General features: G+C 34.5%; 1 protein-coding gene across 5 annotated transcripts in view; it reads left to right on the top strand.

The window, feature by feature from the left end:
• The window catches only part of LOC112687628, a 196635-nt gene that overhangs the window by 97647 nt on the left and 73611 nt on the right, over nucleotides 1-25377 (top strand). For 4 of the 5 annotated variants that reach the window (XM_025560449.1, XM_025560446.1, XM_025560447.1 and 1 more), the window contains exon 3: nucleotides 226-485. The exons of the other annotated variant lie outside the window; for it this stretch is intronic. The gene's annotated coding sequence lies outside the window, so the exon portion shown is untranslated. The remainder of the gene's footprint in view (nucleotides 1-225; nucleotides 486-25377) is intronic. 5 annotated transcript variants of the gene reach the window in all.

Consider the following 25377-nt stretch of genomic DNA (forward strand, 5'->3'; position numbering starts at 1 on the left):
GCGGGAAATCTTTCCGGTGTTCCGGGGAGGCGATATTGGTTTCGTGACGTCGAGTTTTTTTCACTTGAATCCCACGCGCGGTGTAACGTTGCGTAGCGCACCGTGCCGAAACGTTCGTCGGCAACACGTGTCGCAATCAATGGATTTGTCCGGTCGCGGTTGTCCCTCCGTTCGATATAAGTTTTGCAGACGCAGAAGTTCGTAACAGCTTTTCGTTGTTCGCAGTGGACGACGGTCGCGGCCGGCGGCACTGCGTAGTTCATCCATCAGTGGTTGGTCCGCCGCGTGCAGCGTCCACGAACGAAGACGACGCATAGTTTTGCTATCGAATCAGAAATATCAACCGTACGCGAAGGGACGTGGTCGAGAAAAGCATAGCAGTATAGATGACACGACTGCGAGCGAGGGCTCGTTTCTGCCGACAATCCATCAGCGCGTGACGTTTTGCGGCTGCGGGCGAAGAAGAAACAATACCGAAAATATAGGTAAGAAAAATAATAATAAAGATAATAACAATATTGATAAAGCTTCGTTGCAAAACAACGTTATACTCAGGGGCAGGTTTAAAGAGGTGGCTAACGGGGCATTAACCCCCCCCCCCTACACATGGGACTAATCTAGCTATTTTACGAAGCCAAGTATTATGATATATTAATATATTAATAATTATTATAAAATATCATCAATCGTCATTGATGAATATGGTACCTATTTTATATAATTTTTTATAAATAAATAGCTCATTTTTGTTGTTAAATATATGTGTGTGTACTTATATTTTTAAAATGATTTCACATGAAAATCGATACCAATAATGCAACTATTTAAAATTTGTCAGTGTTGTGAAAAAAATGACTTACTTATGAGGAGCCTAAAAACATATTCTTTTATTTAAAATTTTATTTAGATTTAAAAAACAACTGATTAAATTCTTGAACCTTCATCAACCCCTCCCTTGGTGAGTGATAAAACCCGCCCCTGGTTATACTGTCATGTTTTGCGCCCGAGTAACCGAACTCGGGGAGAGTGATTTCCAGTAGATATGATAAACCATTTATTCCGGGCGGTGATGTGACGTCGGAAACAGGTGTGGGCTCGAACGTCGTCGCTAGCATCCGGTACCGTTTCGTTCGGAAAATATATATCATTCGATTATTATTGTTGAGGAGTCGATTTGATGAACCAAACGTATGAGCGCATTGTTTCGTTGAGTAAAGAAGCAGACAGCAGTTGTGTGCACCTGTACGTGTTGGGAACAGCAGACGGGAGCAATGATAATACGTTAAAACCAACACTGTACCGAGGAAAAATTATTATCGAACTCGAAAAACAACCATATTTACGGGTTTTTATTTAAGGATCATCCAAGCGGATAAGTGATGCGATTTATACCCGGATTCTGCGAAAAGCCTACAAATCCAGATTTTGAATTTCAGGCGAAAAAATCAGGATTCCGGGATTTTAAATATAAATTTACATTGGGGAATTCTGTATTTTAATTGAAAATCAATCTAAAATCAATAATTATCAAAATTGTATTATAATTCATTCATAAAATAATACTAAATCAATTTTTCAAAATCCGAAATCCAAATTTAGAATAAACCCCAGATTTCAAAAACAAAAATTCAATTTTACAGTCCGAATTTTGGATTTTGAATTTCAAAAATCCGGATTTTTCCATCCCTTACGAAAATATCCAATATGAATACATATTGTACAGATCGCATATTACATACACATAGACCATTTTCAGATTCAGATAGGTTTCTTCCGTATTATTTATCAATAAATAATTATTATAGAAGCATATTGTTATTACATTGTCGCGTAAAAAAAATAATGGATCAAAATATGTATTCGAAACGATTCAAAAACTTGTCGTTTGTGCGTTTACGAAAACATTTTGGGAACGTGTTTTCTCTCGATTTAATGTTATATTTGATAGGAAAAACGTGCACATTATTATTTTGTTTATACTATAATGTACTACATTTTACTAATATAAAACAATTATTATTGAACCTGTCCCAGTCCTAACACTTAGTGATTTATCATTGTTGTGGCACCGTCGAGTAACCACGCTACAATACACTACCGGTGCATAATTGTTACAATACGTAGTATCCAAACGACTGAAGGTAGCTCTTATATATTATGTAAACATTTTTCGTTAGTTGAATATTCTGATCGATGCGTATCATAGATCTTCATAATTTGTACCTGCCTCTCGAGCTAATGGAAATCGTACATTATTGTATTTTACGAAGTGATTCCTACCGTATAGTTCATGAATTATAGGTGGTTAAGTTAAGCACAAACAAATAGATCACGAAAATTTCGTGTAAATCGCTCGCGACGCCATAGAAACGTAAATTTACCGCCACGAATCCACAAACAACACGCGGTGTACCGCCGTTAAGTAACGTAAGAATTAAACGTGACGTGGTTAATGCACGGTGTTATTAATTAGTCAACGCGATACGCGTAATATAATTATATCGCGGTGATTATTATTGTTATTTTCAATCGAATTTCCAAACGCGTTTCGCGATTAATCATTTACTCATCATAAATAAATTGCGGAACGTTCATTAAACTTCAGCGATGTTATGTTATTATTGTATGTATAATACTGTATCACGTATAATTTGTATGCGAACTGCGCACGCCGCCTGCTTGCAATCAAGGATAATAGAATCAACCGTGTATTGTTGCCGAAACAGTAGCGGCGGTGGCTTGTGGTCCTGATCTATGCGCTCCGTAATAATACGTTCCTGCCCTCAGGCTCGTATCCAAATGAGGCCGTCTGGATATTCCCTTCCCCCGTACGAATAGTTTTCGAATGTGCTTAAACATTATTACGCTTGAGCGATACGTTTTTTGATGCCAAAAGGTGATTGTAAAAATAAAAGTTTCATCTCATTTTATCTGGAACGTATGAAAATTGTATTAAAAATAGAACACCCTCCCGCAGAGTAAAATTCTTCTCGAGCACCTGTCCACCTCTGGTACCCGTATCCGCGTCCTAGGAAAATAATTTGCTTACCATTATCGCCCATTATCGTTTTCGGGGTTTCGGCTAGCAAAACTTTAAACTTTAACGATACGGCACGGTATCATAATATTAATAGTAGTATTAATATCATAGGGACAGGGATACGAACGAAAGCAGTACATATTTATGTCGCGTCTGCCGAACAAATCGGCCATGTTGTACGGTTAACGTCGAAAGCGGTATCGTATTATGTTTGAACTTCGCGCGGTGTTTGCCGGACAGGAACTTCGCGCGCGATAACTTCGAATAGAAACCCGTAGAGCCCAGACCCGACATCAGCGAAATCGGATAAGTGTTACGGTAGAACATGAATAGCCGTCTGCAATCTTCGATTGCGAAAACCGTGCAGGCATGTGTTGTACTCATGCATAACAAACGTAGAAGATAATCTCGGCAATCGCGGATTGATATCGGTTTAGCCGCGTTCGAGAAAACAGAAGAAACCAAATGATTTTGTATGCATTTTATCAAGACGGTCGGATTGAGAACGTTTTCTTCGAAAAAATCAAATGCTCTGCAGATCAGTACTTTGGAAAAAGTGAATAAAAAAAATAATAATATAATCGGTGCACGCTAATCGCATTTTAAATAAACGTCAGTCAAAAATATTAATTGTTTTTCGTCGTTGTTATTTGATCGAAAAATACATACTAAATTCAAACGATGAAAATCCCTCAGCGATTATCCGATTTATTCGGATTAATTTCTCTGTGTAGACAATTTTTGTTACAGCCGACTGATTTCGATATTTAAACGTTAGATAAACGAACGTTCTGAGTTCATAACGATATGCTCCGCATAAAGCAGTGAAATGGTGTTTTCGATAAATTCCATTGTCTGAAGGATGGATGTGTTCGCAACGCGGGCTTTTGGTCGATGAAAATATCTATCCCTCCAAGTACACGCACGGGCAATGAATAGTTAATTATTATTACTATATATTATGACTATCGATCCACGGAGATGACTTGAAAATCCCATAATTTAAACGGGTAACGAGATCGATAACCTGCAATGTTTTCCACGGGGATCATGACGCGAATCTTGTACGAAAAGCTACTTGTGTACAGTGCCGCAATAACCGGGTGCGTTGCGTGAGTCAAACACACGGGCCCATGGCCCCGGCCTATAATAAGGCCCGACGATAATATTTGAAAAATATGTAGAAATCAAGAAAATAAAACCATTATGTAATGATAATTATTAATGGAGATCGAACAATAATTGTTTGATCTTGTTTTGTACACATCATCGTACATGAACGTTTCTTTTGTATGATCGGAATTCAAAATGGTTTGGTTACAATTATCGATTAGAGCATCGGTTCTGAAACTGTGCTTCACGGACCCCTAGGGCTCCGCGTGAGAATTTCAAGAGCTCCGTGGGCATGTCTAAATCAATTAAAATTAAATACGTATTATTATATTTCTTAGTTATCGAGGAAATACACTCGAAAGAGGCTTTTGGAAAATCGGTTTACTGCTTGGCGGGGAACGCATTTTCGCCGAGGTCCGGGACACAGAGAGAGGCGAAATAATGTCGAAGTGACGAGTGCAACAGAAGTGGGGAGTGCAAAAATACAAATATTTCCAATCGTTCGTAGGCGATTAATAATCAATATCTTCGGAACCGTATATACGAAGCTGCACGTACGAGCCTGGTCGCACGCGCGACTTGTAGTTGTGGCGCAAAATATACGAAACGTTACACACCGGTACGTGAATTCGACACTCAGCGTAATCATTATGCGCACTACCTATGATCACGCGATGTCACTGTACACAATGCAATGTTGATTTTGTGATAACGGTTGAACACAACACGTTGCAGTGATCGGGGCGACGCATTTGAATGCGCTTGCCTTCTCGATTGCAACGGTACATGTATGTGTAATACATTGGACGTGCCGCTGACAACAGCGATTCACGTTTCGACGAAAATCGAGCAGTAACAATTATAATTAAAAAGCTACGGAACCGAGTAACTTTTAAGTTTTCGAGTTATTTCGTTTAAAGTTTTTTTTTTCCCCCGTGCCTTATTCCCACATAAAAATATATAATTAGGTTTGGAATTATTTAACATGAAAATGAACGCGTTAAGTTTTTGTGCCTGAAGTTGATGTTCGTCCCGATAAGCTTATAGCTATATTTCGCATCGCAGCGTTAAAAAATTAAAACGCACAACGTAACAAGACGGATTAATTATAAAACAAAACGTATTAAGTAACTTTGCGCTATTATTATACAGGTAAGTTAATTTGTTACGTCTGAACCGTAAGAAATAACACATAACTCGGTATTCACTTAACTAGTCACTGTAATTTCATTTGGTAACCCACCGTAGTCCGTATTAGTTACCAATATTTCATTACCATTCGGCTTTGATCGGTTTTTATAGTAAGAAATCGCGCAAACTCGTTACCTATTAGAGTGACCTGCGTACAAGGTCCCAGTAGAAACAATGACTTTGTAATGTTAAAAAGTAGCCCCTATTCCAGTGCTCCACCCGGTGGATCAAGTTCAAAGGGCTACGTGCAGGCGTAAGGCGTTTGTTAATCGCGCACTCCGACGGACGGTTTCCACTGCACTATTTTACAGTCGATGCTATCCGATTCGTCAAACCTATTGCAATAATTAGTAATTACAACGATAGTTATTATCCAGGTGTTGTCCGCGCGTTTGCACGACGAGCGCTTTACGTCACACGCGCGTCATGAAACTTCTCACAATATTTTCGTGTTCCCGGTGTCATAATCGTCGGAGCGCGCGTATTGCTGGAATACTTAAAACGAACGATTATTGGTGTAATATCGTAAGACGGAAGCGATAAAAAAAACCATTATTGACTTAATGTAAGAATATATTATATGGTGGATGAAATGGAAGGGATACGCAAGAATCTCGCGAAAAATATGCTCAACTCGAAATTGAAAAAAAAAAAAAAATATGAAGAAAGTTTTTTTTTGTTGGAATTATTAAAGCGATTAACCTCAACGTCCCGACATACATTATTAAAAGTTATACGTGGGACATTAGACCTGTATACATGTTGGAATATTAAAAGAGTCGATCTGTACTCTTACACATTTTTACATGTTAATTAAGTAACGCTCATATGACTTAATCGCATCCCACAACAAAAAAGAGAGAGTATTTTTTTACGTGTACCAATGATGGGTGCACGACATAAGAGCTTTCTTTATATTTGAGATCTTGATTTTTTTACTGTGTGCTGGTACACAATTTAATGCACAGATACTTTGAGATACTTTAAGAGATATACTTGCTTTCTTTTGTTATTGACATGGATCTGCTCGAATTCTTTTTGTTCATGTGAAGTTTTTACAAAAATAATGCCGGGATCGATTTTTTTGCACTTTAATTACTTTTATATCACTTTTATTTATTTGATCTTTGTCTAGTGTTTTGTTATAGTTTGATCCACTATCTGCTGAGAAAGTTTTTCAAGTCCTCAGAGTCCTTGTAACCTATTCCTGTCACCCTATAAGGATTTCCTGTTTTTTTTTTTTTTTTTTTTTCGCAGACCGAATTAATCTGACTCAATCAGTGGCTCTATAAATTGGACTTCTCTATACCCTAGTTCATATTATCGCCTTCATTTTGCGTGGGACCCAAAAATGTATGTGTTATCGATTTTGATTTTAAATTTTTGTACAGCGTATTGGTACATTCCCATTGTAAATTTATTCTTTTGCTGTCCACAACAATTGTCTGAGTAGAGTTTCCTTGTTTTCTGGCATACAATTACTACTCTTGGTTTCAGTTTTTTTTTCGGACTTCTCATAATTTTTGACGAAATGTTTGCATCGGCTGTCAATCTAGTCATTTCTTACGACCGTCTGAGGAACCGTGGAAGTATTCTGATCCCCTTTCACAAGGAGTAAATAAAGTACCTACTGGTGTATGGTGGTTAATAATGGTTAATTGTTCAATTGTCAGTCGATATTCGTACATGCCACCACGTGAGACAAACTATTCCATCCTTCTTAATATCCATATATGGATAATCAATAAATTAATAAATATTTAAAATAATAAATAAAAAATGCATATAAAAGTTCTCGTGATTTTTAAAAATAAAAATATTGAACTTTACCTACTTTTTTAAATTATTTTATAGTCTCATTATCCCTGAAACTTTGCTGGAACGTAACCTCCATGGATAATGAGGGATGTCTGTAATTATAAAATATTTTAAAGTTTTCTATTATGAATAATACAGGAAAAATAATATATACAACTACGTCTCGTGTCGCATTAAACTTACAAAATAATGTGCCGTTTGAGTTAAAGGAACTCAATATCATCGTAAATAAGCTTAGAATATGAACCATATTATTGTTGTTATCGTTGTCACGTACCGACGTGAATATTATCTATGTAATATGATTATTATATGAGTGTACGTGTACATAGATTTGAGTAACTATTTATAACGAAATATTTACCTATACGAACAGAATACGAGATTTCCAGGTTGAATTTCAAATAATAAGAAATTCTTTAAGAAAAAACAGTTCTTTGTGTATTATTGAATTTTGATTAACAAAACATTGGTTGACAATAAAACAGTATAGTAAAATATATTCTGAGATAACTGACTCAAGAAAAGTGACACTTTTCTAGTTAATACAGTACAAAATATTATATATAATTTACCCGATAACGAAAAAAGTGTCCTAACTCGTAATATGTAATTTTTCTTGCGCGACAATGTAAACCTACAATTTCGGTTCTTGTATCAAAGCTAATGTGACACTGTTCTTTCCATAATTATTATGAACTGGTCTAAAATTAAAACTGCCACAATTGCTCTCTGGCGAATAGTTTTCGAGTTAGACACGTGAAGTTTGTCCTGCACGTCGGGGCACACAATACGTATTTATTACAGAAACAACTCAAATATCACCATATGTTGAGTTTTGTGGTATTTTCTTATCGGGGCGGGATACGAAGTACATTGAATGCATATTGCGTGAACTTGATTCCCAATCTCTAACATAAAAAAAAATACTATTGTTACGATATGCGGCCAATATGTGTGTAGGCTAGACAATTACATTTGAAATGTTTCAAAGTTATTTTATTTGAGTCCTACAATGCTCAAAAACTTCATAGACATCCTTACGCACAGGATGATCAGCGAAAGTTATGTGACAGCGGTTTTGTCATATAAACATGCAACAATGTTCAGAAAAATGTATGACAGAGATGTTCTAAAACATCTTATGATTTAAAATATTTACATTTCATATTTTCCCGTTCGTCTGAAGAAAATTACTATTTCGGCAAATTCTGATTAACCTGTATCTATTTATGGGTATTTGTCCGTACGCTTGTTTAATATATACATTTGTACGAATACCCCAATTTCGTTTTTTTTTTTTTTTTTTAATTTGACTATACTGAAAACTAACCAAGTCCGATAAACGTCTATTGATCGAAAATCACATTTATTGATTGACAGAGAAGTATTTTTGGTATTGTACAGAATTTAGAAAATTATTAAATTATAATGTTTGATTACTAATCAGCGTAACACGATTTTATTAACGCATTAGGTTTAAAAATAAATACATCACTCATATACTACACTAATACATGAACATCGAACGCAGACCTATTTTAGCATGGGAATAATGAATTCAACATCATTAATATTGGTTCATTTAATTATAAAACAAATGTATTTTTTTCTTAATATTATATTTTACATTTTTTGGTGTCTCAGGTTTATGCACTGATTTCGACTATCCTTAAGTTTACCCTCGTAAGTAATCAAATCCGTTTCGATTGAAAATTATAATGTGTGGATAAAAAATATGCGTTATTTGTGTTATTATTGTTCACGCGGTGTACGTTTTCGCAAACCAAATATTACCATTATTATTGTGTATTATTTTATCGAAACTTAATCCAACCGTATCCCGTCGCAGTGGAACTGTTCGGCACTTAAGTTGGATTTATTACTCCCGGCCGACAACAAGGAATAAAATATGTAGAAATTTCCATTCAAGTTCTCAAACACATTAATTAACGTTTTCGGTGCGATACGTTTGCGAACTTTACGCGCAGAATCGTAAATTATTGAGATTCTATTGAGATACGTACGCCGCCACAGGATCGTGCGTGCAGTTTTTACGATAGTGATGCGTTTGGAGCGCGCAAAAAGCACTTGCACGCGTTGTTCGCGACGGGAGAAAAAAAAAAAAACGAAACGCCGATGAGGTTGCGGTGCAGGAACACGCGATTGATTTAACGTCGTGAAAAAATTTATATCAAACACCGTGCTGTTACGTTTTGTGTACGAAATCGATTTTTAATTACTTGTGCGCACGCATTCGTAAAAATCGAATGGTTTATACGAGTGGTCCGAACGGAGATCCGAACACTATAAATAAATAAGCAAACGGAAAACGTAATCGATTCGACGGTTTTTTCAACGGAGCCATGTGTATTACGCTAAAAAACGATTACGAACGTGATTTATCATTGTTATTACTAATACCCGTGTTGAGATCACAAACGGTTTTTCTCGCGATCCCGTTTCGTCATAGCGTAAGCGCAACGCAGTACAATTGGACGTTGAACTGTACAACGCGTTCGAGTCGAGCTGACTGTATTGTCTTAATGTATTCAGATTGAGCTGACGTAGATGAGCAGCCGGTGGTGATCTTGAACCTCTTACTATACCGGTCAAGCAACGACAAGGTACTGCCAACGAATGTTCGTCAACGACTCGTGATAAAGTTTTTCGACACATCATTAACTGTTGTACACATCGCTAAGTTCGATAATCTTCCCTTCGGAGACGTATGAACATTTTGGAAACGGAACACACAATTAACACCAAACAAGTCTGGACCGATGTGAAAACAATAGGGTGCCGATTCCATTTCAGCCAAATCTGGTGATGGTGAACAATTCAGAAGTTGGTTCCGTCCGAGGAATACAAGTTTCTGAAAACTTACACAGATGTGTAATATACTTCAACGATTTCTTTGGATTGCCATTTTTAAACGAAAATCACGCAGTTCAATGTTTCACGGAAGATTCGATGGAAACAAAACCATTTGATGGCGAAAAAATCGACAGTCATTCGGATTACATTTTAAAACGATTACGTTAAAGACGATTTTGCACAGTTTCGAAATGTTTAGTGACTTTTCAACAATCACTGATAGGCCCGTTAACAGTTTTCGCGGAAAATCATTTGCATTTTTTCACTCGGGACATCCAAATATTTTATTCGTGTTGATACTGTTCCAGGAACGCAGTCAGACACACACATAGAATTACGAAGCCAAGGAACAAAACACTATAAAAAATCGTTGTAAAAGGAACATTTTTCACGGAAGCAGATAAACAAATATACAAATAAACCATTGCAGGTTTGACTTTTCAGAACCAGTAGGGTTTAAACTTTTATCAGCAACTATTTAGGGACTCAACATAACCTGATAAATATTATTCGAACTCAACTGCGGTTGCCCAAAAGCATTTGTGGGACTCAATTATACCGTTGAAATGTATGTAGGCCAATCACCGACGGCCCTTCAAATAAAATATGTTCATAGAGGTTCTAATTGCATGTATCACATCGAAATCAATATAAATAAGTCATTTGATGTTTTGGGTTCGTAGTTGTTTAATGTTTTACGACTATAATCGCTACGCGAGTACATCTCACTTGTTTTCTCTAATCATAAATTTCATTCGAAATCAGTCAACGTAAGAAGAACGTAGGAGATAATATCGGAGTTCTCGCGCACGACTCCACACGAGTGTGTACGATGACAATCGGTTGAGTGAATAGGACGATTTAAACGAATCCGAACTGTTTTTTGTGTATGAATGAAATTTAATTGAAAAGGCGATATGAAATAGCGCACACCGAAATCGAAGGTGCTGCATATAATACTACCGCAGAAAAAACGGTTAGAATAATATGACTTTTCTAATTATCTTATTTTTATATTTTTCTTATTTTAGATACCGCCGTGACATGGTGACAATACACACACTCACTCACACACACACACACATACACACACACACATATACACACACAAACAAGACCATCGAATATAATTTAATATACTCTCAATAAGTTTTGATTGCGAAGTTCTTCACGGAGCATGCTATTTTCAGATAACACTCGATTACTTTTTAACGTAATATACAATCGTTCCGTTCGAATGATTTGATTGCGTATTTCCTTTACTATTATTGATTGCAAGTTCTATTCATATAATGGAATGTTGATACTTTTTTTCCAATACGGTTAACTGTACAAATATTATAACTTACAGAGTACACTATACTTCATGAATTTATTATCAATTTCGATTTTGCTTTGAACTAAAACGAAGTTACGTTTGTGGAATCTTCGAGTTCAATTTTAAAATTATTTATGAGTGCAGGTATATATATATATATATATATATATAGTTGATTTTCTTAATATATAATTGTTAATGTTTATAAATAATATAAAGCAAAATCTAAATAACTAGGTACGTTTTTTTTCCAAGAATTATTATCGGTTTAATCTTTTAAGTCTAAAATTTGTCCGTTTGATATAGAACGAAAGTTCGAAAGATGTTCAGTTTAAGTAATAACAATCCTCGAACCATAGGCGTCACTAAGGAGTATCGAGGGGTATCTTTGCTAACCCAGACATTTTTGTGGGGTAGCAAGGGTACCTTTTGCTACCCCAAAAAAATGTATAGATTTTAAAAATATATTCGAAGTTTATCATTTAAGTGTGTACGAACATAGACCATCTGTTATTGTGATCGTATCCTAAATAATTATAGTTTGTGATAAGTCCAATATGGATAATAAAACAGTATAACACTGTACATCATACCAAGATTTATGAAGAAGAGTTAGCCGTTTAAGTAAGTCAGTTATCATGTTAAACCTTTAAAAATTTATTTTTTAATTTTATAAAAATAAACTTTGCTATCCCAAAATTTGGACTTTAGTGACGCCCATGCCCCGAACTATAGATTTTTCTAACTAATATTATATTATTAAAATTTACATTAATTAATTTAAAAATATATTTTATAAGTATATATCCCACGCATCATATTTTTAATATATAAATAAATGAAAAATATTTTATAACCATAAATAAATAAATGCTTAGCCTGGAGTGTAATTATATTTTTAAAGTACGATCCGTTTTTAATTAAACATTTATCGACAGGTATACGGTATATGTAACATATTTTTATTATATTTGCAACGCGGCACCAAAAATTATTATAAATTAAATTCCTATATTTTATACCATATTTATTTGGTAATCATCAGCTTTAAAATATTATTTCATATCTATTTATAGTTATTCTGTTGCTAAAATATTCTAATGTATTTCTTATTACATTCGTTATTCAACTTTATAAGTGTAATATCAAAAGTAGTATTACGTATATTTTAATTATTTTTATTTTTATGGTCGTACTATATATGTGCACTGCAGAGTAACTTCATACTGAAGAAGGAAAAAAAAACGATTTAATTACATTTGAAGTAAACTACATTCAAAGGTAACTGTGTTTCACGTTTGACATAGGCATTGCACACTGCGCAGAGCAAACATATTGTTATCATAAATCAGGATTTGAACAAAATTACATATTTAGATTATATATTTTAAACGAACAATAAGAAAAAAATAATAATAAAAGACTATAGGTATAATAACTAGGAAAAAAGTTGCGGGTAAAAATATATTTTATGCGTTTGTTCACGGAAAAAATATATTACAAATGTAGATGTAAAATAAATGAGTTCTGTGAACGGCTGTAATATAATTTACACCACAACTGAATTGTAATATTTTGCAAAAGTCCGCGTTCGGAATACTTTAATCCCTTGTCATTTTTCACGAGTAACACAATCAAAGACCACGTATAATTTAAATTTATATTCTACACGCACAAACATCATAATATTAAACGTTCCGAGTTCACCGTCGACGGAATTTCTCGGACCGGCGCACCAAGTGGAATATCAGATTTTCGTTACCATAATAACGATAAGAACGACATCGACGAAACACAAGATGTACATAATTATCACATCGTAATATGTCGGAATAAAAACAATTTGAAACTTTGATTTCGCTAACGTTTTTTTTTTTTTTTTTTTTTTTTTGTAAATACCAATCGCAATAAAAATAAAATGAATATAATCGTTTTCGAAGGTTTCAAACTTCTAGCGACTATCGCGAGCGAGTTAAATGTGCGCTAACTGTCGACGGTCAAACGAAAGCGTCGACGAATGTCTACAGCGCACACGGTACGCCGAGACCAAAACGAAGTTATGGTTTACGGATTTTTACGCGAACGAAATCGATTTTTCACGACCGTTCGGAGGGGGTAAGAGTCACTCGGGTCAAGATATCGTTTACGCCATTTCCCCCCCAGTAATATTATTGCGACCCGCCGACCGGTGATAACAGTTGTTTGAACATGTACGTTTTCGACTGTTGCGTGGTTCAAAACCGAACGGAAAAATACAATTTCGATTCCGTTTTATTATAATATATATATATATGTAAATCAGTTTTACGGTCGTGCGTTTGCTTTTCTCGACTCGCGTTTTTGACGGACAACAACGATACGTGGTACGCGTGTCAGAAGCGAGTGTGTGTCTCGCGATCCCTTTATGCCCCATACACAGAGTCGCGTTTTATAGGGGGAAAGGGGAAAACTACCCCGGGGCAGCGCATTTTTGAGGATTCACATAAAATAAAAAATATATAATTATAACATGAATTTATAGTTATAATACATATTATTTCTATTACATATATTGTTTTTTTATTTTGAATTGTAATTTTTTTAAGAGCGGCATATTTTAATTTGCCCTGGGGCGACTAGATAGCATAACGCGGCACTGCCCGTACACCCGTTCGTCGTTTTGACCCACGCGAACGCCGACATCGACTCGCTCGAACGAATATTCATGAACGAATCGCACGTGAACACTGTTCGGACACGCATGTGCATCAAAATGTCAAACCGATTACGTTGATGTACACACGTAGGCTCTCGTAGGTTTGTGAATAACGCGGGTCTTAGGGACCGTGGAAATCGTTTGAAACGAATAGCACTTACGTGCACAACTGTTCGTGCTCTCCCCGCGACACGGATCCCTCGAGGAAAACGGGACGTGACCTGACCGGGAACTATTATTGTTTTTTATTGTTGTTTTCGACCTTAACGGTTCACATCATAGACACGTAGAGTGCACTACGAACGCTGTACATTAATAATATAAATATGCGTTCGTAAACATTAAATGTACGTACGCCGTCCGAATGATTTAACATTATTGCCCACGGAACGTGTTTTTTTTGAAAACGTTATCTAGTCAAAGTACACTAAAAAACGAGCTCGGTGCAGTTGTACTGTACTCGGACGAAATGCGCAGTCGGTGCAATAAGAAGACGAACATCGAGATGCGTGAGAACCACGCGCGTTCGTGGTTTTTATTCCGAAAACTTAAATTTGGCCGGGGTATCGTCAAAGAAATATAATCGTTTATTAAAATGTCTATGGTAAGCATTCCATCGATCGGAGTGAATCGATCGCGACTTGGGCGGTAGGTGTAAACGTGTAAGGCCACATAAATTTGCCGCAGGTAACCGATTGAAAAATATGTGATTCCCATGCAAGCATCTAGAGACTTCTCGCGATTCGATTTTAGCCGCGCAAGTACTACTTCATTACTCCATTTGTTTTTAAATATAACCGATTCTTATGAGCGACGACCGCTACCGCTTCGAGGGCGGTCAAATAACGCAACCGATAATGTTTTAACTCGAATAAGTAATGAGCAACCACCGTAGCGAAATGTCTATAAAATGGTCATTCTCAATAGAAGATGACGCGCGGTTGGCTGAATGCGGAAGCAAACAACCATGCTCGTATGATGTCAAACGTGCAGATTATAAGGATCAACAAAAAAGGGAAAATGTTTATAAAAGTATACATATTAAATATATGCATCATAATGAATTGTTAATTTGTTGCGTACATGCCACCAGTGGCATGGCAAGCATATTTTAAACCCTAAGCAAAGTATTTAAATAATGGCCCACCCCTTCACCTCTCATTATTAAATAATACATAAATATATAACTATTCGATTGTAATACCTATAGGATTTTCATTAATTCTCATCAAATAATTGACCTATCTACCATATGTGCTTATTAAAATATTTTTCAATGCTTGTAATTAGCAAATCAATTGAATTATTTAAATAAAATATGTTCATAAATACATGAGCCGAGGGATACCCTTGATAGGTTTCATAACCATTTCTTTTGACAAACGTTGTTCACCACGCCTCTGCTTGCAACTGTAGAGTGATATATATATTGTTGGTATCTATAATATTTAAACTATTGATATCCACATAATTATCTAGATTAAAATGAAACAGTTGATCTTCATAATACCGTATTAACCTAAGTTTTAGCTAGATACATATATATTTTTATATCTGAACTTAACGCTGCAGGTGTCTGCATTTCAATAAATTACATTTTCAATAAAGTTTCATGCTCTTCGAAGTACTCCGACGGGCAGATGTTGATTAAATGAATTACACTCGGATACATCAATGAATGTGTGTAGGTACGTTTAATCCGTTTTGCCAGTCATATAGTATTCAAATGCATTAATACGCTCTGGCCTCGGCCGTTTGTGATACCGAATGGTATAGTTGCGGAATCACAATTTAATTAAATTTGCCGACTGCAATTTGTTATATTGAACATTTCGGTGATGGTACGAAAGTCAAGCTAAACAGAAAATGTCGATATATGGTGTCGAAATCGTTTTTGTAAAATTAAAAAAATATAACAGGCGTTCCGTTGAAGGGTGTAACATATAACCCGAGATCCGAACCCACTTGGAATGTCCAAAAGGGTATTTTGTATAGCCGTGTCAATAATAAACCTTGTTTTATTTTTTATGTACGCAAACATTTAAACATTCAAACCGTCTCTTTTGATTGAAAATAATTCACGTATTTTTTTTAATAATGCCTTGAGTATATTATAAAGACGTATGTTATCGATTAATTTCGTTGCAAAGTATGATATTTGTTTTTAACAACACCGGGAACAAATAATCCGAATATATTTTATTTTCAATTTTGTAATGTTGTCAAAGGAACGGTGGTCGTTTAATTTCCACAAAAATAATAACTGTCAGGTCGAAATAAAAAAAAGGGGAAAAAAGAAAAAAAACGTATACGTTTACTGTATACAGTAGCATTCCCAAAAGTGCGTGGTAGTGACAAGTTTCCAAAAAACCGATTTTGTTAAACTACCAATACTGAAGTATCGACTTCACTTAAACGCACAATATCGGGGTGGCACATAATAATGTAAGCGCGCGAGATCTTTATGGACTCCGATTAGATAAATTTCGATTATGGTCGTAAGAAAAAAACACAGCGAACCTTTTTTTGGCAAAACCTTTCGATAAAATCGTACACCGATCTCGTAAAACGTTATATATAAACGTGTATATATATATATATATATATACGTTTTTTTATCAACGCCGCAACCGTTTGTGTTTTAATCTTGGCGTGTTGAACAATGCTTTCCAAACGTCCGTCTGTGCAGTACACTATTATTACTGTTGTTTTTTCATTGGTCGCGATGGCTGGTACACATAGTTGTATTCATTTCTGCACGCACGCCGGTACAGCGTGCACGAGTGTAGAGGTGTAGCGGTCGGCGTGCGCAGTGGATCGTGTTGAAATATCAACAGTATTATTATTAGTGAATATTAATCTGACCGTGTGGTGCATAGCTACATGACCGTAAGCAGTGTCGGATCCAGGATTTTCTTTTGTTGGGGGTATTGAAAAATGTTTTCCCTTGGGATATTTTTTTATGGCATTACAGTCAGTGATTGATAATGAATTAAGATAATAGTAAGTAATGTAATACATTGATTTGAATATAAAACTAATATTTTCTTGCATGAATAATAATACAAATTATATACTTTCCCTCACACTCAAAAAAAAAAAAAGAAAAAAACTTTTACTGAATCCATAAATTTATTGATTTTTAATATATATCTTTCCTGATTTCGGGGGGTTTAAACCCGCCGCCTCCCCCGTAGATACGCCGCTGGCCGTAAGAAATAATCGTCGGGACGGAAGACCTAAACGCACACAGGTTTGTTGCGAAATATCAGATACTGATACAGATTCTGATATGCGTATGTCAAGAATGAGCGTGATCGCGGGGAGACCTGACTCCCAAATTTCGTGAAAGGAACCCTACAATTTAAGTCTAAGGGAGCCCGTATTTTAATTGATGGTACTCAAATTAAATGTAATTCATTCTAAAACATTTTGTAAAAAATAAATAGTGTTCCGTGATGGAAAGAATAAAATAAAATGTTCTAAACTTTCGTGCAAAAACTTATTATGATAATGTAACAGCTGCAGTTGACCGCAAAAGTACAAATCATAAATAATTGATTCTATCTTAGATAAATATACAAGATTTACGGAAAACATATTCATCGGAACTCATATACCACATATTATATGATCATGAACCACATATGACATATGCATATCAGAATCTGTATCAGTATCTAATACTTCGAAACAAACGTGTGTACTTTTAGAACTTTCGTACCAGTGATTATTTTTTACGGCGAGTGGTTGATCCACGGGAGAGAGAGGGTTAACCCCCTCAAAATCAGGAAAAATATAAATCAAAAATCAATAATTTTATGAATTTGGAAAAATATATTTTTTTTTTTTTTTTTAAGTATGTGGGAAAGTATTTAATTTACATTTTTATTCATACAAGAAAATAGTAGTTTAAGGTTCAAATTAATGCATTATATTGCTTACCATTATCTTAACAGAATATTATGATACAATATTCTATAAGAGAATTAATATAATGTTAATTTAATTATTTATACATTATAATTTATTAAACATACCGACACGTTTTGTTAAGATGATGTTACCATAAGTATTGCAGGCACCCTCTGAAGCACGTCTATCGTATCATGCACACCCCTAACGCGTATCAACTCAAATAACGCACGTGCGACTGATCGTTATTTCCGTCCTGTTAACGTAAGAATGTAAATTTTACGGTTTCATTATTTAAAAAAGTTCGTTTTCACGAATCACATGTGGTCCGGAACACTGTCGCATATCAGCGTTGTCTTTCAGCCGTCAAACTTACCGTTGAATTTCGACATTTCAGTGAGGAATGAATTCGATCTTATCGCATATGCTTATCACTATCGTCGTACGATTTTAACTTGATAAATATTTAAATTTTATTTTAAAAACGTTAACCGCTTGAGACAATTTTTATTTTTTATTTTTTCTATAAACATTTTTCATTTGTACGTACAAATAAAAAGTTTTAATTTAAAATGTATGGTTCATTAAAAATGTATCCCTATCTCCTTTGGTCACGCCATCACTCGTGAACGGTTGGACCGATGACGCTTATTCTTTTTCTTTTGTCGTGTTTGTTATTGTCAGAAGAAGGTTTTTGTGAATGAAACACGTTTTTAATATCATTGGTTTTGGCAACGTTTCGGTCACAAAATGGTATAGCACTTGCACTTGCTCAGGTATAGCAGCTACGTTGTTGGAAGGCGGTCAAACAGCTCATTCTGCACTCAAATTGCTGTTGAATATGCAAATAAATGAAAAACCAACTTGCAAAATGTTGAGAAATTATACGATGACTAAAGCGTTGCAGCAGAATGTTTGATGTTTGAGATGAGTGCACGATGGCACACAAAAGAATCTTGGGAAGCATTAGACTATACGCTGCAATATTCACGAAAGAACCAAAACTGGTTTGGTGGTGCAATGATCTTATTGGCAGGGAAATTTCGCCAAAAACTACCAGTAATACCACGATCAACGCCAACCGACGAACTTAACACATGCTGAAAGTCATCCCATTTTATAGAAAGACATTGAAACACTCAAATTAAATATGAACATGCGAGTCGAATTGCAGAACGACCAATCTGGAGAAGTTTTTTTCCAAACAATTAATCGATATTGGTAATGGCAAAGTAGATTCATCGTATGGATACATCCTGTTGATTCATCGTATGGATACATCATATTTCCTACCAACTTTTGTCGGTTTACTGAAACTAAGACCGAACTCATCGAGAGGGATTTCCGAAACGTTGTTCAAAATTACAAAGATCATGTATGGTTGAGCGAAAGAGTTATATTGGATGCAAAAAACGTTGATGTCAACGAAATGAATTTTCAGATTCAAAATAAGATAGTTAGCAAATTAATGATATACAAACCGATTGCTTCCATTACTAACCAATATGATATCAACTATTCAACGGAGTTTTTAAATTCGCTGGAATTGCCTGGATTACCACCTCATAATCGGCAATTAAAAATCGGATCGGTAATCATTATGTTGCGGAATATAAATCAGCCACGTCTTTGTAATGGCACCCGACTTGCGGTGAAGATATTAATGAACAATTTCATCGAAACCACAGTTTTATAAGGAAGTACAAAGGCGAAGACGTTTTGATTCCACGGATTCCTTTAATTCCGAACGACGTGCCATTCGACTTAAACCGTTGCAATTTTCAGTACGGCTAGCATTTGCAATGTCGATAAATAAATCTTAAGAGCAGTCGCTAAGTGTTTGTGGCATAAATCATGAAAATACATGTTTTTTACATTGCCATTTATACGTCGCCTGTTTTTGTGTCGGAATACCAACAAAACTATTTAAATATATTTAAATAAATATTTAAATATATACGCGCAAGAAAAAAAAACTAAGAATGTTGTATATCATAAAGCATTAGAATAATGAACAATTTTTGAAATATTTTTTTTTATTAATTATACCAATTTGAATTTAATATTCATAATTAAGACAGAACAATGTCTGTTGGGTCATCTAGTATGAAATAAAATGTTAATTATTCTTAGTTTCCAATTTTCCAAGTTTTTTATAATTTATGAATTTTTCATTTATTATTATTATTATTAAATCAAGTATTCGTTCGAACCATTAATTTTTATTTTCAATAAAAATAACGTAATTAAATATAAATATAAATTATGTCTATTTTTTTAAATATTTTAAGTACCTGTGTCCGATACGCTTCTACCTTATGTCTAAGGGGGGAGGGGGGTTCAGCCCACAAACCTACTCCAATGCATCCGCGTCTGCATGAAAGTTATATCACAACTATAAATTGTAACGCGTTTGCTTTTAAATTCGTTTTGCATCCGCGAAAAAAAATGTAATTTAACATTAAACGACACGAGTTCCTATAGTTAAGGTCGTAGTTCAATTTGTTCGGAGTACCTAACTATTTTTCAATGGAATTTTTAGTTTTTTTAATATCAATTTTTTTTTTTTTTCGTATTTAATATCTAAGTAAATCTGTGTTCGTTTTGTTTTCATTCAAAACTCTATATCGTAAAGCATAACAATACGAACTATTGTATTGATCAACTAAACATTCGTAGTATTGAAAATAAAAAAATACGAAGTGAATTCTTCTGGGCACGTACATAACGTTGTTTATACGTATACAGTTGATTAATGCATACGAATAAATGAACACGCGTCTTTAGAATTTTCATTTTGTACGGATAACGATTTTAATAATAATCTCATCATATAATGTACCTGTGGCATTTTATCTCTCCGTACGTTTATGCGTTCGAGTTTTGAATCGATCACTGTATCATGTTTTTGTGCATTTATAGCAATCGTCAATACTCGGTCTGTTTAATTATAATTACCGAAAGGGTTTTAAATGTTTTCTCGAATACAGAGCCCATGTTGTTTCCCGAGTATACGTCATTTGAACGATGGGAATGTTTCACCGCTACGGCGGGGAAATGTTTTTTTTTTTTTTATAATTCCATACACACCAATATTTTATAAATGGAAACACTTTTTTTTTCGTATTAAGCAACTAAGTAGTACGGGTGTGGGCATAATATTTTCATCTCGCGGGATGAATTTAACAAATTTATGAACGTTTTTTTAACAAGTACACATTAATGGTTGTATTATTTATTCCGTTGAAAATTTATTTATTTCCACATCGGTTTTGTCATATAAAATATTCAAATTCAAAATAGTGGTTATATTTTATGGCATGATTGTTTTTTTTTTTTCAGTACAAATATTTAGCCGCAGGGTTAAAGCAGAATAAACCTTAATGATTTCTATAAACATCGAACTCAAATTGTGATTGAGTGATACACTTTTTTTTTTAAATATTACATATCATGTTTACTGTGTTGATTAATAATTTTATGTTCATAATTATATCGAACCGAGATATTTTATAAATGCACGTAGTTCATATTTTTTTAAAAAAAAAAACTTAAACGTTTACGCATATTCATTTTAATACCGGCATACGTCATATTTTACTTTTATCCTATTTTATGGTAATTAAAATTATAACGTGTAGAATACGACATGATTCAAGTTGTCACTATAGTTTTTCAATTTCATAAATGTTAGAGATCGTGAGTATACTCTTTAAAATCAAATGCAAATTAATTCATCGGTTCTCGTTAACTCGACAAATTTCATTTCGAATATGATATGACTTTTGAAGAGAGTGCGACTGAGTTGAGTTATAAAATTGCAATTATTTAGTGGAGTTGTTGTAAACAATAAGGGCCCTAGATGAGTAATAAGATCTCCGAGGAAAAATGAGAGACAATTTGAAATTTTACTTTATTATAGTGAACAGTTCGAAATTACATTTTATAGAAATATTGTGTACCGTTGTAAATATTGAATTTATTAAAATATTGCGTGTTCTATGTAGGTTATACTATTTAAATACGCATGGATTTCCAGGTGCTATTTGTACTCGTGAAATTGTGTGCGTAGGTTTTATTAAAAAGTAATAAAAAGTAAATTATTTGTTTCACAGTCAAATGTCAGATAGCATACGACATTACGTACTTCCAAATTAAATGAATCATTTGCAAACAATGGATTTTACATTTTTGAATACCGATTAAAACATTGTACGTTACATATCATCTTATTTTTACAAAAAAAGCGATACGGTTAGTTACACGAATATAGATATTGTTCCGCCATTTTATCCACAACAATAAGTTAATAACACTGCGTTGATTGATTTCGGTCTTAGTTTCGTATCCAAATAGTTATAATGCGGGAAAATATCATACATTTAAATTAATTGTTATAACTATTGAAAACTTCGTGTCAATAATACGATGTTAAGAGAATTAACAAATAAATCAAAATACTTAATGGAGGTAATAGCTTTTTTCGAATACTTTAAAAGTCGAAATAATAAACAAAACCTTTATAACACACAAATGATCGAAAGATCTAACGTCTCGTAAAGAATTCAATAATATCGAAAACGCATGTTTTATACCACACGCGAATGTAGACTATGTTAGGAAAACCATTATTTTTTTTTAGCATTTGTGAGTGATTTAAGAAGAGCCGGAAGGATTTTAAAAAGAAAAATTTTAGGTACCTATACATAATTAAGTGAAAATTCAATGTGACTCGAAGTCTCGTTAGCTTTTAAGCTGGCTGGATTTAGCGCTTTTATATGTGATCCGATGTGCAGCAGAGAACTCACTAAGAAGTATAAGTAAAAGATAAGACAGCACTAAAAAAAATAGGAAATAAATATTACTACAGAATGGTACTCATATGGAGTAACAGTATTTGTAGTTGATCATGGTCGAAATAGTTAAAACGTACAGATTGAATTTGAACAATGTTTTCATAATCAAGTATCGTAAAATATATTGCTATACGATAAGAATAAGCAAATAATGCAGTAAAAGTTTGACGGTAAAATGTTGCTGAATATTGAACCATTACGGGAGTGGAAAACTTCTTTTACAGAATTTTCGGTACTCGAAGGATGAGGTGAAACAGTAAAAGCTAATATGAACGTAAGAGCCGAGGAAATCACGTCGTAAATCTAAAATTAACGACCCGGACGATAAATAATATTGACGTCAAAGGCGTAAAAACGTCTTAAAATAAAAGCTATTCCGGGCACATAATCGTGTGCCCTCGACGAAGGTTTTTTTTTTTGTTTTGTTCTTCTGCCGCGGCTACCAGAAGATTTCGTTTTAGTAAACCGGCGTTTTATTGAAATGTGTCCTAGTCGTTCGATTTAAATATCCGTATCGAGATCCCGTAGTGTAATTAGGCTTTCGCAGAGTTACGGCGCACACGTTTCGTGAACGTAATAATATATTGCACGGTAACGAGAAATGGAAGATAACGGCATTACTGCGGTGCGCGCGGATAGCGAAAGTTAAACGATAATGGACCCGTATTATAATCCACATTTAAGCGTCCATAATGAATGCACCGAAGATTAGTAAGGTCCGAGGAGACGGAAAGGTCGGAGAACACTCGGACAACAAATGCCGAACCGACTAAAGTTCCGGATCCGAGCACAAGTAACTGATTGGACACATCGAACGGGTCGGTTGGTAAAATATGTTGTAAAATAACTGATGCGGTTATCATTGTTCTACGAAATTTCTTTTCGGCGCACCGCCCGCGCAATACGTTTGAAAAATCCGAAGCAGAGGATCCGATGTCGGATCTTGTGTTATGTTAACTGGTACACAACCGGAGTATACGAAATGTCGAATGTAGGGACGACCTATGGATGTTAAACAGACTGTGAACGTTGACGAGGGCTTTTAATTTTTATGTAGGCAGATTTTTCGCAGTGGACCTCTGTGTTCGTTAATATTTCTGATGTGAAACGTTTCGGCGAAGAAAATTTCAAAGTGCGGATACGGCGATGGGGAGGGTAGAATAAAACATCTAGGCGTATTAAAAGAATGACACAAAGTCAAAGGATCCTTTCATGTCAACAAAAGCAACGGAAAGAAATTCTTTGTGGAGGCACAAAGTTCGTTATTTTAATTTTTATAAATTATAATTTATATATATATATATCATGTTTAACGGACATTTATTAATCAATTTTTACAGTGATATTAAAAGGACATCGCTATATAATATTATGCATCCGTGTTTCGATAAATCCTAAACAGCATCGCGTTCTTCTCAAAGACAAATACAATTTTTACGTCGGGGGTATAACTTTATCCAACACCGGTTACGTTTTATGTTGATTTAATTAAAAAAAAAAAAAAAAAGTTTCGATATTTTAAATCAAAATGCGTTTATTTTCATTGGTATTTTAATATAATAATACTTAAATATTATCGTATTATGCCGTTAACTTATTATAATATCCACCTCATTGACCTTTTAATTGTTCTCGACGTAATAACGGTAAACATTTCATTTACTATAACAATGAAGTAGCTCAATATAAGTTATGCACGAGGTAATGACGGTCCTGCGTTCTAACGGTCGTTTTAGTTTGATGAAACAACGCTTCGTGAATAATTCGCCGCATCAACGGGATAAGCCGTATAATATCGACGCCTAAGTTCAAGACTGCAATAACTCAAATTATGAAACTACTGGTTCTAAAATGAAATAAACGAACTCTAGAGGTGAATAATACAACTAAAAGTTATTGCGTTATAGAACCGAAATCGTCGTAATTTTGCAAATAATATCAACTAAAGAACTCAATTCTGAATATGTTTGAGTTATTGCTGTCTTGAACCGAGTGGTCGATATCTCAATAATAGTGTTCTTGAGTTATTGCAGTCTTGAACTGAAGTTACGATATCAACCGCGACTTTGTAAAAACATATCCCGCACTAAAATTCACTAGTCAAAACCGTTTATAAAACAGTGTAACCCGTAACATAACAATGTAATATAATATACGTTCACTGCATTGTACGACTTATATGTTTGGTGATGATAATAGACTACATGCGCCACGAAATCCGGTAGGACTAACGTTTACATATAAACATAAATGATAACTTATTGATAGTGTACAAGAATCCATCAAGTGTTATACCTTTAAGTTGAAAAATAATATTCAACGTAATTGTAATAACACATATAAATGGAACGTTCGTTGTTCAACGGGAAGGGTTTTAAATGTTTGTTTTTGCGTTGCGAATCATAAAGAGTTATAATAGACTTTTGTACGAATATGTTTGTGTACGTCGTACGTGATTCGTTTCAAGCTATTGAATAAATTACAATGAAATTCTTCAACTTCGTACGTTGTCATCATTATTCATTATTGTGTCTCGGCCGTGATGATATTTTTG

The sequence above is a fragment of the Sipha flava genome, unplaced genomic scaffold (genome assembly GCF_003268045.1).
Source record: "Sipha flava isolate LNK unplaced genomic scaffold, YSA_version1 35a_pilon_pilon, whole genome shotgun sequence".
Lineage (NCBI taxonomy): Eukaryota > Metazoa > Arthropoda > Insecta > Hemiptera > Aphididae > Sipha > Sipha flava.